Here is a 12,112-nt window from a genome sequence, read left to right as displayed (position 1 = left end):
GATGTAATTTGCTAACTCTTTATTATGCACTTAAAAGAAAACAGAGCATTTCATGAAAAACGGTTAACACAAGTTAGTGGTGATTTTCAATGCCTCATTTAAATGCATCAATTTAGGAGAAGTGACAGCTCCCCTTTAATTTTATTTCTTGAACTAGTCATGTTTTGCTCTATAAAGAGAAACATTAACTGTCTTAGAAAATAGATCCATGATAAAGAGTCTGAATCCTGACTCCCCCTCCCCATCCACCGTGAACATTTCAAAGGGTAGCACCAGGATGGCCGAGTGGTTAAGGCGTTGGACTTATTGTCCAATGGACGAATGTTCAAAGTGAACATTTCAAAGGGTAGCACCAGGATGGCCGAGTGGTTAAGGCGTTGGACTTATTGTCCAATGGACGAATGTCCGCGTGGGTTCAAACCCCACTCCTGGTACACGATGTGTTCAAGTGACACTAATGGTTTTAACAATCCCAAATATTAGTGATTCCTTGGAAAATTTTCGTTATTCGGATTCTATTCAACCCGTTTCAAATTCAGAAACAAACTACAAAAGATATTTGCTGCAACTATTTGTCTAAATCGAACCAAAAAGGCTTCTGCAAAATTTCTGAGATCATACAGAAATATCAACTTTCCTATGCAATTTCTCTTTTCTCTTTTATTTCATGCCAAAATCCATACCCAAAAAGAGACACTGTTTCGCTTTCTTCTCTACATTAGCAATGCTATCCCTGGCTTTGCCTAGTCTGAAGTAGATTATGATGTAATTTGCTAACTCTTTATTATGCACTTAAAAGAAAACAGAGCATTTCATGAAAAACGGTTAACACAAGTTAGTGGTGATTTTCAATGCCTCATTTAGATGCATCAATTTAGGAGAAGTGACAGCTCCCCTTTAATTTTATTTCTTGAACTAGTCATGTTTTGCTCTATAAAGAGAAACATTAACTGTCTTAGAAAATAGATCCATGATAAAGAGTCTGAATCCTGACTCCCCCTCCCCATCCAGCGTGAACATTTAAAAGTGTAGCACCAGGATGGCCGAGTGGTTATGGCGTTGGACTTAAGATCGAATGTCCGCGTGGGTTCAAACCCCACTCCTGGTACACGATGTGTTCAAGTGACACTAATGGTTTTAACAATCCCAAATATTATTGATCCCTTGGAAAATTTTCGTTATTCGGATTCTACTCAACCCGTTTCAAATTCAGAAATCAAACTACAAAGGATATTTGCTGCAACTATTTGTCTAAATCGAACCAAAAAGGCTTCTGTAAAATTTCTGAGATCATACAGAAATATCAACTTTCCTATGCAATTTCTCTTTTATCTTTTATTTCATGCCAAAATCCATACCCAAAAAGAGACATGCTAAGTGCACCACTTTGCTTGACAGCATCATATTACTCTGAATTCAACACAGTAAGAGACAGGTCTGTAATGCTAAAGAATTGAAATTTTAAATGCCCTGCTAGATATTCACACCAAATCTAAAGGGAAACTGGCATTTTTTAGGATTTTCACTAATTTCTTTACTACTTATCCCTAGATTTGACAAACATCTATTTGTAAGGCATGAAAAAGAAAAGTAAATGAAGAAATCCATAACTCTTTGTCCCGTAACCAGGTACCTCCATCAATGCTCCCTTCCAAAATGGAATCCTTTCTTCCTGGCATTCAGCATAGACTGAACATACAGAGAAGTGGATTGATGAAACACTGTTTCGCTTTCTTCTCTACATTAGCAATGCTATCCCTGGCTTTGCCTAGTCTGAAGTAGATTATGATATCATTTGCTAACTCTTTATTATGCACTTAAAAGAAAACAGAGCATTTCATGAAAAACGGTTAACACAAGTTAGTGGTGATTTTCAATGCCTCATTTAAATGCATCAATTTAGGAGAAGTGACAGCTCCCCTTTAATTTTATTTCTTGAACTAGTCATGTTTTGCTCTATAAAGAGAAACATTAACTGTCTTAGAAAATAGATCCATGATAAAGAGTCTGAATCCTGACTCCCCCTCCCCATCCAGCGTGAACATTTAAAAGTGTAGCACCAGGATGGCCGAGTGGTTAAGGCGTTGGACTTAAGATCTAATGGACGAATGTCCGCGTGGGTTCAAACCCCACTCCTGGTACACGATGTGTTCAAGTGACACTAATGGTTTTAACAATCCCAAATATTATTGATCCCTTGGAAAATTTTCGTTATTCGGATTCTATTCAACCCGTTTCAAATTCAGAAACAAACTACAAAAGATATTTGCTGCAACTATTTGTCTAAATCGAACCAAAAAGGCTTCTGTAAAATTTCTGAGATCATACAGAAATATCAACTTTCCTATGCAATTTCTCTTTTCTCTTTTATTTCATGCCAAAATCCATACCCAAAAAGAGACATGCTAAGTGCACCACTTTGCTTGACAGCATCATATTACTCTGAATTCAACACAGTAAGAGACAGGTCTGTAATGCTAAAGAATTGAAATTTTAAATGCCCTGCTAGATATTCACACCAAATCTAAAGGGAAACTGGCAATTTTTAGGATTTTCACTAATTTCTTTACTACTTATCCCTAGATTTGACAAACATCTATTTGTAAGGCATGAAAAAGAATAGTAAATGAAGAAATCCATAACTCTTTGTCCCGTAACCAGGTACCTCCATCAATGCTCCCTTCCAAAATGGAATCCTTTCCTCCTGGCATTCAGCATAGACTGAACATACAGAGAAGTGGATTTATGAAACACTGTTTCGCTTTCTTCTCTACATTAGCAATGCTATCCCTGGCTTTGCCTAGTCTGAAGTAGATTATGATGTCATTTGCTAACTCTTTATTATGCACTTAAAAGAAAACAGAGCATTTCATGAAAAACGGTTAACACAAGTTAGTGGTGATTTTCAATGCCTCATTTAAATGCATCAATTTAGGAGAAGTGACAGCTCCCCTTTAATTTTATTTCTTGAACTAGTCATGTTTTGCTCTATAAAGAGAAACATTAACTGTCTTAGAAAATAGATCCATGATAAAGAGTCTGAATCCTGACTCCCCCTCCCCATCCAGCGTGAACATTTAAAAGTGTAGCACCAGGATGGCCGAGTGGTTAAGGCGTTGGGCTTAAGATCCAATGGACGAATGTCCTGGTACACGATGTGTTCAAGTGACACTAATGGTTTTAACAATCCCAAATATTATTGATCCCTTGGAAAATTTTCGTTATTCGGATTCTACTCAACCCGTTTCAAATTCAGAAATCAAACTACAAAGGATATTTGCTGCAACTATTTGTCTAAATCGAACCAAAAAGGCTTCTGTAAAATTTCTGAGATCATACAGAAATATCAACTTTCCTATGCAATTTCTCTTTTATCTTTTATTTCATGCCAAAATCCATACCCAAACAGAGACATGCTAAGTGCACCACTTTGCTTGACAGCATCATATTACTCTGAATTCAACACAGTAAGAGACAGGTCTGTAATGCTAAAGAATTGAAATTTTAAATGCCCTGCTAGATATTCACACCAAATCTAAAGGGAAACTGGCAATTTTTAGGATTTTCACTAATTTCTTTACTACTTATCCCTAGATTTGACAAACATCTATTTGTAAGGCATGAAAAAGAAAAGTAAATGAAGAAATCCATAACTCTTTGTCCCGTAACCAGGTACCTCCATCAATGCTCCCTTCCAAAATGGAATCCTTTCCTCCTGGCATTCAGCATAGACTGAACATACAGAGAAGTGGATTGATGAAACACTGTTTCGCTTTCTTCTCTACATTAGCAATGCTATCCCTGGCTTTGCCTAGTCTGAAGTAGATTATGATGTCATTTGCTAACTCTTTATTATGCACTTAAAAGAAAACAGAGCATTTCATGAAAAACGGTTAACACAAGTTAGTGGTGATTTTCAATGCCTCATTTAAATGCATCAATTTAGGAGAAGTGACAGCTCCCCTTTAATTTTATTTCTTGAACTAGTCATGTTTTGCTCTATAAAGAGAAACATTAACTGTCTTAGAAAATAGATCCATGATAAAGAGTCTGAATCCTGACTCCCCCTCCCCATCCACCGTGAACATTTAAAAGTGTAGCACCAGGATGGCCGAGTGGTTAAGGCGTTGGACTTAAGATCCAATGGACGAATGTCCGCGTGGGTTCAAACCCCACTCCTGGTACACAATGTGTTCAAGTGACACTAATGGTTTTAACAATCCCAAATATTATTGATCCCTTGGAAAATTTTCGTTATTCGGATTCTATTCAACCCGTTTCAAATTCAGAAACAAACTACAAAAGATATTTGCTGCAACTATTTGTCTAAATCGAACCAAAAAGGCTTCTGTAAAATTTCTGAGATCATACAGAAATATCAACTTTCCTATGCAATTTCTCTTTTATCTTTTATTTCATGCCAAAATCCATACCCAAAAAGAGACATGCTAAGTGCACCACTTTGCTTGACAGCATCATATTACTCTGAATTCAACACAGTAAGAGACAGATCTGTAATGCTAAAGAATTGACATTTTAAATGCCCTGCTAGATATTCACACCAAATCTAAAGGGAAACTGGCAATTTTTAGGATTTTCACTAATTTCTTTACTACTTATCCCTAGATTTGACAAACATCTATTTGTAAGGCATGAAAAAGAAAAGTAAATGAAGAAATCCATAACTCTTTGTCCCGTAACCAGGTACCTCCATCAATGCTCCCTTCCAAAATGGAATCCTTTCCTCCTGGCATTCAGCATAGACTGAACATACAGAGAAGTGGATTGATGAAACACTGTTTCGCTTTCTTCTCTACATTAGCAATGCTATCCCTGGCTTTGCCTAGTCTGAAGTAGATTATGATGTCATTTGCTAACTCTTTATTATGCACTTAAAAGAAAACAGAGCATTTCATGAAAAACGGTTAACACAAGTTAGTGGTGATTTTCAATGCCTCATTTAAATGCATCAATTTAGGAGAAGTGACAGCTCCCCTTTAATTTTATTTCTTGAACTAGTCATGTTTTGCTCTATAAAGAGAAACATTAACTGTCTTAGAAAATAGATCCATGATAAAGAGTCTGAATCCTGACTCCCCCTCCCCATCCACCGTGAACATTTAAAAGTGTAGCACCAGGATGGCCGAGTGGTTAAGGCGTTGGACTTAAGATCCAATGGACGAATGTCCGCGTAGGTTCAAACCCCACTCCTGGTACACAATGTGTTCAAGTGACACTAATGGTTTTAACAATCCCAAATATTATTGATCCCTTGTAAAATTTTCGTTATTCGGATTCTATTCAACCCGTTTCAAATTCAGAAACAAACTACAAAAGATATTTGCTGCAACTATTTGTCTAAATCGAACCAAAAAGGCTTCTGTAAAATTTCTGAGATCATACAGAAATATCAACTTTCCTATGCAATTTCTCTTTTATCTTTTATTTCATGCCAAAATCCATACCCAAAAAGAGACATGCTAAGTGCACCACTTTGCTTGACAGCATCATATTACTCTGAATTCAACACAGTAAGAGACAGGTCTGTAATGCTAAAGAATTGAAATTTTAAATGCCCTGCTAGATATTCACACCAAATCTAAAGGGAAACTGGCAATTTTTAGGATTTTCACTAATTTCTTTACTACTTATCCCTAGATTTGACAAACATCTATTTGTAAGGCATGAAAAAGAAAAGTAAATGAAGAAATCCATAACTCTTTGTCCCGTAACCAGGTACCTCCATCAATGCTCCCTTCCAAAATGGAATCCTTTCCTCCTGGCATTCAGCATAGACTGAACATACAGAGAAGTGGATTGATGAAACACTGTTTCGCTTTCTTCTCTACATTAGCAATGCTATCCCTGGCTTTGCCTAGTCTGAAGTAGATTATGATGTCATTTGCTAACTCTTTATTATGCACTTAAAAGAAAACAGAGCATTTCATGAAAAACGGTTAACACAAGTTAGTGGTGATTTTCAATGCCTCATTTAAATGCATCAATTTAGGAGAAGTGACAGCTCCCATTTAATTTTATTTCTTGAACTAGTCATGTTTTGCTCTATAAAGAGAAACATTAACTGTCTTAGAAAATAGATCCATGATAAAGAGTCTGAATCCTGACTCCCCCTCCCCATCCACCGTGAACATTTAAAAGTGTAGCACCAGGATGGCCGAGTGGTTAAGGCGTTGGACTTAAGATCCAATGGACTAATGTCCGCGTGGGTTCAAACCCCACTCCTGGTACACGATGTGTTCAAGTGACACTAATGGTTTTAACAATCCCAAATATTATTGATCCCTTGGAAAATTTTCGTTATTCGGATTCTACTCAACCCGTTTCAAATTCAGAAATCAAACTACAAAGGATATTTGCTGCAACTATTTGTCTAAATCGAACCAAAAAGGCTTCTGTAAAATTTCTGAGATCATACAGAAATATCAACTTTCCTATGCAATTTCTCTTTTATCTTTTATTTCATGCCAAAATCCATACCCAAAAAGAGACATGCTAAGTGCACCACTTTGCTTGACAGCATCATATTACTCTGAATTCAACACAGTAAGAGACAGGTCTGTAATGCTAAAGAATTGAAATTTTAAATGCCCTGCTAGATATTCACACCAAATCTAAAGGGAAACTGGCAATTTTTAGGATTTTCACTAATTTCTTTACTACTTATCCCTAGATTTGACAAACATCTATTTGTAAGGCATGAAAAAGAAAAGTAAATGAAGAAATCCACATTAGCAATGCTATCCCTGGCTTTGCCTAGTCTGAAGTAGATTATGATGTAATTTGCTAACTCTTTATTATGCACTTAAAAGAAAACAGAGCATTTCATGAAAAACGGTTAACACAAGTTAGTGGTGATTTTCAATGCCTCATTTAAATGCATCAATTTAGGAGAAGTGACAGCTCCCCTTTAATTTTATTTCTTGAACTAGTCATGTTTTGCTCTATAAAGAGAAACATTAACTGTCTTAGAAAATAGATCCATGATAAAGAGTCTGAATCCTGACTCCCCCTCCCCATCCACCGTGAACATTTAAAAGTGTAGCACCAGGATGGCCGAGTGGTTAAGGCGTTGGACTTAAGATCCAATGGACTAATGTCCTCCTGGCATTCAGCATAGACTGAACATACAGAGAAGTGGATTGATGAAACACTGTTTCGCTTTCTTCTCTACATTAGCAATGCTATCCCTGGCTTTGCCTAGTCTGAAGTAGATTATGATGTAATTTGCTAACTCTTTATTATGCACTTAAAAGAAAACAGAGCATTTCATGAAAAACGGTTAACACAAGTTAGTGGTGATTTTCAATGCCTCATTTAAATGCATCAATTTAGGAGAAGTGACAGCTCCCCTTTAATTTTATTTCTTGAACTAGTCATGTTTTGCTCTATAAAGAGAAACATTAACTGTCTTAGAAAATAGATCCATGATAAAGAGTCTGAATCCTGACTCCCCCTCCCCATCCACCGTGAACATTTAAAAGTGTAGCACCAGGATGGCCGAGTGGTTAAGGCGTTGGACTTAAGATCCAATGGACTAATGTCTGCGTGGGTTCAAACCCCACTCCTGGTACACGATGTGTTCAAGTGACACTAATGGTTTTAACAATCCCAAATATTATTGATCCCTTGGAAAATTTTCGTTATTCGGATTCTACTCAACCCGTTTCAAATTCAGAAATCAAACTACAAAGGATATTTGCTGCAACTATTTGTCTAAATCGAACCAAAAAGGCTTCTGTAAAATTTCTGAGATCATACAGAAATATCAACTTTCCTATGCAATTTCTCTTTTATCTTTTATTTCATGCCAAAATCCATACCCAAAAAGAGACATGCTAAGTGCACCACTTTGCTTGACAGCATCATATTACTCTGAATTCAACACAGTAAGAGACAGGTCTGTAATGCTAAAGAATTGAAATTTTAAATGCCCTGCTAGATATTCACACCAAATCTAAAGGGAAACTGGCAATTTTTAGGATTTTCACTAATTTCTTTACTACTTATCCCTAGATTTGACAAACATCTATTTGTAAGGCATGAAAAAGAAAAGTAAATGAAGAAATCCACATTAGCAATGCTATCCCTGGCTTTGCCTAGTCTGAAGTAGATTATGATGTAATTTGCTAACTCTTTATTATGCACTTAAAAGAAAACAGAGCATTTCATGAAAAACGGTTAACACAAGTTAGTGGTGATTTTCAATGCCTCATTTAAATGCATCAATTTAGGAGAAGTGACAGCTCCCCTTTAATTTTATTTCTTGAACTAGTCATGTTTTGCTCTATAAAGAGAAACATTAACTGTCTTAGAAAATAGATCCATGATAAAGAGTCTGAATCCTGACTCCCCCTCCCCATCCACCGTGAACATTTAAAAGTGTAGCACCAGGATGGCCGAGTGGTTAAGGCGTTGGACTTAAGATCCAATGGACTAATGTCCTCCTGGCATTCAGCATAGACTGAACATACAGAGAAGTGGATTGATGAAACACTGTTTCGCTTTCTTCTCTACATTAGCAATGCTATCCCTGGCTTTGCCTAGTCTGAAGTAGATTATGATGTAATTTGCTAACTCTTTATTATGCACTTAAAAGAAAACAGAGCATTTCATGAAAAACGGTTAACACAAGTTAGTGGTGATTTTCAATGCCTCATTTAAATGCATCAATTTAGGAGAAGTGACAGCTCCCCTTTAATTTTATTTCTTGAACTAGTCATGTTTTGCTCTATAAAGAGAAACATTAACTGTCTTAGAAAATAGATCCATGATAAAGAGTCTGAATCCTGACTCCCCCTCCCCATCCACCGTGAACATTTAAAAGTGTAGCACCAGGATGGCCGAGTGGTTAAGGCGTTGGACTTAAGATCCAATGGACGAATGTCCGCGTGGGTTCAAGCCCCACTCCTGGTACACGATGTGTTCAAGTGACACTAATGGTTTTAACAATCCCAAATATTATTGATCCCTTGGAAAATTTTCGTTATTCGGATTCTACTCAACCCGTTTCAAATTCAGAAATCAAACTACAAAGGATATTTGATGCAACTATTTGTCTAAATCGAACCAAAAAGGCTTCTGTAAAATTTCTGAGATCATACAGAAATATCAACTTTCCTATGCAATTTCTCTTTTATCTTTTATTTCATGCCAAAATCCATACCCAAAAAGAGACATGCTAAGTGCACCACTTTGCTTGACAGCATCATATTACTCTGAATTCAACACAGTAAGAGACAGGTCTGTAATGCTAAAGAATTGAAATTTTAAATGCCCTGCTAGATATTCACACCAAATCTAAAGGGAAACTGGCAATTTTTAGGATTTTCACTAATTTCTTTACTACTTATCCCTAGATTTGACAAACATCTATTTGTAAGGCATGAAAAAGAAAAGTAAATGAAGAAATCCATAACTCTTTGTCCCGTAACCAGGTACCTCCATCAATGCTCCCTTCCAAAGTGGAATCCTTTCCTCCTGGCATTCAGCATAGACTGAACATACAGAGAAGTGGATTGATGAAACACTGTTTCGCTTTCTTCTCTACATTAGCAATGCTATCCCTGGCTTTGCCTAGTCTGAAGTAGATTATGATGTCATTTGCTAACTCTTTATTATGCACTTAAAAGAAAACAGAGCATTTCATGAAAAACGGTTAACACAAGTTAGTGGTGATTTTCAATGCCTCATTTAAATGCATCAATTTAGGAGAAGTGACAGCTCCCCTTTAATTTTATTTCTTGAACTAGTCATGTTTTGCTCTATAAAGAGAAACATTAACTGTCTTAGAAAATAGATCCATGATAAAGAGTCTGAATCCTGACTCCCCCTCCCCATCCACCGTGAACATTTAAAAGTGTAGCACCAGGATGGCCGAGTGGTTAAGGCGTTGGACTTAAGATCCAATGGACTAATGTCCGCGTGGGTTCAAACCCCACTCCTGGTACACGATGTGTTCAAGTGACACTAATGGTTTTAACAATCCCAAATATTATTGATCCCTTGGAAAATTTTCGTTATTCGGATTCTACTCAACCCGTTTCAAATTCAGAAATCAAACTACAAAGGATATTTGCTGCAACTATTTGTCTAAATCGAACCAAAAAGGCTTCTGTAAAATTTCTGAGATCATACAGAAATATCAACTTTCCTATGCAATTTCTCTTTTATCTTTTATTTCATGCCAAAATCCATACCCAAAAAGAGACATGCTAAGTGCACCACTTTGCTTGACAGCATCATATTACTCTGAATTCAACACAGTAAGAGACAGGTCTGTAATGCTAAAGAATTGAAATTTTAAATGCCCTGCTAGATATTCACACCAAATCTAAAGGGAAACTGGCAATTTTTAGGATTTTCACTAATTTCTTTACTACTTATCCCTAGATTTGACAAACATCTATTTGTAAGGCATGAAAAAGAAAAGTAAATGAAGAAATCCATAACTCTTTGTCCCGTAACCAGGTACCTCCATCAATGCTCCCTTCCAAAATGGAATCCTTTCCTCCTGGCATTCAGCATAGACTGAACATACAGAGAAGTGGATTGATGAAAAACTGTTTCGCTTTCTTCTCTACATTAGCAATGCTATCCCTGGCTTTGCCTAGTCTGAAGTAGATTATGATGTCATTTGCTAACTCTTTATTATGCACTTAAAAGAAAACAGAGCATTTCATGAAAAACGGTTAACACAAGTTAGTGGTGATTTTCAATGCCTCATTTAAATGCATCAATTTAGGAGAAGTGACAGCTCCCCTTTAATTTTATTTCTTGAACTAGTCATGTTTTGCTCTATAAAGAGAAACATTAACTGTCTTAGAAAATAGATCCATGATAAAGAGTCTGAATCCTGACTCCCCCTCCCCATCCACCGTGAACATTTAAAAGTGTAGCACCAGGATGGCCGAGTGGTTAAGGCGTTGGACTTAAGATCCAATGGACTAATGTCCGCGTGGGTTCAAACCCCACTCCTGGTACACGATGTGTTCAAGTGACACTAATGGTTTTAACAATCCCAAATATTATTGATCCCTTGGAAAATTTTCGTTATTCGGATTCTACTCAACCCGTTTCAAATTCAGAAATCAAACTACAAAGGATATTTGCTGCAACTATTTGTCTAAATCGAACCAAAAAGGCTTCTGTAAAATTTCTGAGATCATACAGAAATATCAACTTTCCTATGCAATTTCTCTTTTATCTTTTATTTCATGCCAAAATCCATACCCAAAAAGAGACATGCTAAGTGCACCACTTTGCTTGACAGCATCATATTACTCTGAATTCAACACAGTAAAAGACAGGTCTGTAATGCTAAAGAATTGAAATTTTAAATGCCCTGCTAGATATTCACACCAAATCTAAAGGGAAACTGGCAATTTTTAGGATTTTCACTAATTTCTTTACTACTTATCCCTAGATTTGACAAACATCTATTTGTAAGGCATGAAAAAGAAAAGTAAATGAAGAAATCCATAACTCTTTGTCCCGTAACCAGGTACCTCCATCAATGCTCCCTTCCAAAATGGAATCCTTTCCTCCTGGCATTCAGCATAGACTGAACATACAGAGAAGTGGATTGATGAAACACTGTTTCGCTTTCTTCTCTACATTAGCAATGCTATCCCTGGCTTTGCCTAGTCTGAAGTAGATTATGATGTCATTTGCTAACTCTTTATTATGCACTTAAAAGAAAACAGAGCATTTCATGAAAAACGGTTAACACAAGTTAGTGGTGATTTTCAATGCCTCATTTAAATGCATCAATTTAGGAGAAGTGACAGCTCCCATTTAATTTTATTTCTTGAACTAGTCATGTTTTGCTCTATAAAGAGAAACATTAACTGTCTTAGAAAATAGATCCATGATAAAGAGTCTGAATCCTGACTCCCCCTCCCCATCCACCGTGAACATTTAAAAGTGTAGCACCAGGATGGCCGAGTGGTTAAGGCGTTGGACTTAAGATCCAATGGACTAATGTCCGCGTGGGTTCAAACCCCACTCCTGGTACACGATGTGTTCAAGTGACACTAATGTTTTTAACAATCCCAAATATTATTGATCCCTTGGAAAATTTTCGTTATTCGTA

General features: G+C 36.6%; 11 non-coding genes across 11 annotated transcripts; all 11 read left to right on the top strand.

Moving 5' to 3' along the window:
• The first annotated feature begins 351 nt into the window (after positions 1-351).
• TRNAI-UAU (transfer RNA isoleucine (anticodon UAU)) lies at positions 352-434 on the top strand. Its single transcript has one exon. It is a non-coding gene; the product is annotated as a tRNA-Ile (tRNA).
• A 599-nt stretch (positions 435-1,033) lies between these two features.
• On the top strand, positions 1,034-1,108 carry TRNAL-UAA (transfer RNA leucine (anticodon UAA)). The gene has a single exon. It is a non-coding gene; the product is annotated as a tRNA-Leu (tRNA).
• Positions 1,109-2,058: 950 nt separating this feature from the next.
• TRNAL-UAA (transfer RNA leucine (anticodon UAA)) lies at positions 2,059-2,141 on the top strand. The gene has a single exon. It is a non-coding gene; the product is annotated as a tRNA-Leu (tRNA).
• Positions 2,142-4,101: 1,960 nt separating this feature from the next.
• Positions 4,102-4,184, top strand: TRNAL-UAA (transfer RNA leucine (anticodon UAA)). Its single transcript has one exon. It is a non-coding gene; the product is annotated as a tRNA-Leu (tRNA).
• A 949-nt stretch (positions 4,185-5,133) lies between these two features.
• TRNAL-UAA (transfer RNA leucine (anticodon UAA)) lies at positions 5,134-5,216 on the top strand. The gene has a single exon. It is a non-coding gene; the product is annotated as a tRNA-Leu (tRNA).
• A 949-nt stretch (positions 5,217-6,165) lies between these two features.
• TRNAL-UAA (transfer RNA leucine (anticodon UAA)) lies at positions 6,166-6,248 on the top strand. Its single transcript has one exon. It is a non-coding gene; the product is annotated as a tRNA-Leu (tRNA).
• Positions 6,249-7,508: 1,260 nt separating this feature from the next.
• On the top strand, positions 7,509-7,591 carry TRNAL-UAA (transfer RNA leucine (anticodon UAA)). Its single transcript has one exon. It is a non-coding gene; the product is annotated as a tRNA-Leu (tRNA).
• A 1,260-nt stretch (positions 7,592-8,851) lies between these two features.
• On the top strand, positions 8,852-8,934 carry TRNAL-UAA (transfer RNA leucine (anticodon UAA)). Its single transcript has one exon. It is a non-coding gene; the product is annotated as a tRNA-Leu (tRNA).
• A 950-nt stretch (positions 8,935-9,884) lies between these two features.
• On the top strand, positions 9,885-9,967 carry TRNAL-UAA (transfer RNA leucine (anticodon UAA)). Its single transcript has one exon. It is a non-coding gene; the product is annotated as a tRNA-Leu (tRNA).
• Positions 9,968-10,917: 950 nt separating this feature from the next.
• On the top strand, positions 10,918-11,000 carry TRNAL-UAA (transfer RNA leucine (anticodon UAA)). Its single transcript has one exon. It is a non-coding gene; the product is annotated as a tRNA-Leu (tRNA).
• A 950-nt stretch (positions 11,001-11,950) lies between these two features.
• On the top strand, positions 11,951-12,033 carry TRNAL-UAA (transfer RNA leucine (anticodon UAA)). The gene has a single exon. It is a non-coding gene; the product is annotated as a tRNA-Leu (tRNA).
• Positions 12,034-12,112: the final 79 nt, after the last annotated feature.

Source organism: Pelobates fuscus, chromosome 2, assembly GCF_036172605.1.
Source record: "Pelobates fuscus isolate aPelFus1 chromosome 2, aPelFus1.pri, whole genome shotgun sequence".
Taxonomy (NCBI): domain Eukaryota; kingdom Metazoa; phylum Chordata; class Amphibia; order Anura; family Pelobatidae; genus Pelobates; species Pelobates fuscus.
Note: the sequence above shows the minus strand (reverse complement) of the source record. Positions and strands in the feature narration are given on the sequence as shown.